Below are 1,282 nucleotides of genomic sequence, written 5' to 3'. Positions count from 1 at the left end.
AGAAGGAGAAGGAGAAGGAGAAGGAGAAGGAGAAGGAGAAGGAGAAGATCGATGGGGTTGTTTTATGTGGGCGTCCTGTGATTTCATTCCAGCACCAGGCCTGGTCTGTAACTCCCAGGAAACCATTTCTGGAGCTGGATTTGGAAGCTGGATTTGGAAGCTGGATTTGAAGTCCATTCTGCAAACTGGACACGAGTCCTGAGCTGTGTTTTAGCTCCGGAGCTGTTTTCACCTTTTCACTGCTCTGAGTTACCCCAGTTCCCTTCAGCCGAGCAGCTCCTGCCCCGTGCCAAGGAATATCAAATCCACACCGGAGCTGCTTCCAGCTGTCCTGCCCTGGAGCCCAGCTCAGAACATCTCTAGCCACTCCTCGGAGAGGTTTTATCCAGCACAGAGAACTGGGAGAAGCCAGAATTCCAGACACTGCCCAGAGCCCAGCAGAGCACTCAGCAGGACCCCAGAAAATAAACAAAAATAGCTGAAGATTTCTATTTTATTGTTTGAAATCCTCCTGGAGTGGGGCACAAACACGACTGGTTTCCCTGCTCTCTGTGCCCTTTTCCCATAAATCCACCAAGATTTAGGATTACTTGGGAGTCACCTTCCACCTCTGGATACCTGAACTCTGCCCCAGGTGTGATGGGTACAGTGAGACCCAAGTGACCCACGGAAATCACGTTCCCATCCCAAAGCTCTGGACTGGTTTGGGAACTGCTGATTGAGATTGGCTTCTAACCATAAGCGCTCCCCTCCAGCCGAATTCACACCCAGATAAAACGGGAAATGAAATGCTGAATTAAGCTATTTAAAGAAGTTTTTGGGGGTTGTTTTGGAGGGGCAGTTTGGAAAAAAGAATTGAAGTGTGGGAAAAGACTCCCAGGAGAAAATCCCTGCTCCAAACCCTCCCAAACCTCCTACAGAGCAAAGAGCAGCCGGTGACGATGTCTGTCAGCACTGAGGGAATAAAGACCAGGATTAGGAGATGTATCCACGTCTGTTAGAAGCCCTGACAGCAAATTAATTTGGAGTTAATCACTGAACGAAGCACATCCACAGGATTTCTGTCTCAGCAAAGTTCGTGTGATGTCTCTGAGCTTTGAATTGCGAAGGAGGAGCTGGAAACAACAAGGAGGACACAGAAACACCAAGGAAGACTTGGAAACGCCAAGGAGGACGTGGGAACACCAAGGAAGATATGAAACACCAAGGAGGACCTGGGAACACCAAGGAGGATGTGGGAACACCAAGGAGGACCTGGGAACACCAAAGAGGACACAGAAAC

At 49.3% G+C, this 1,282-nt stretch overlaps 1 protein-coding gene across 18 annotated transcripts in view; it reads right to left on the bottom strand.

Moving 5' to 3' along the window:
• The window catches only part of PTH1R (parathyroid hormone 1 receptor), a 40,118-nt gene that overhangs the window by 2,486 nt on the left and 36,350 nt on the right, over positions 1-1,282 (bottom strand). For 17 of the 18 annotated variants that reach the window (XM_042022316.1, XM_042022320.1, XM_042022327.1 and 14 more), the window contains one exon: positions 1-1,254. This exon is cut by the window's left edge and continues 2,486 nt beyond it. The gene's annotated coding sequence lies outside the window, so the exon portion shown is untranslated. The remainder of the gene's footprint in view (positions 1,255-1,282) is intronic. The other variant, XM_042022319.1, reaches the window with a different exon arrangement.

The sequence above is a fragment of the Corvus kubaryi genome, unplaced genomic scaffold, assembly GCF_017639235.1.
Source record: "Corvus kubaryi isolate FWS band 111438036 unplaced genomic scaffold, C.kubaryi_AGA036_p1.0 37193, whole genome shotgun sequence".
Classification (NCBI taxonomy): Eukaryota; Metazoa; Chordata; class Aves; order Passeriformes; family Corvidae; genus Corvus; species Corvus kubaryi.
The sequence above is the reverse complement of the archived record's forward strand: the minus strand, read 5'-3'. Positions and strand labels throughout refer to the sequence as shown.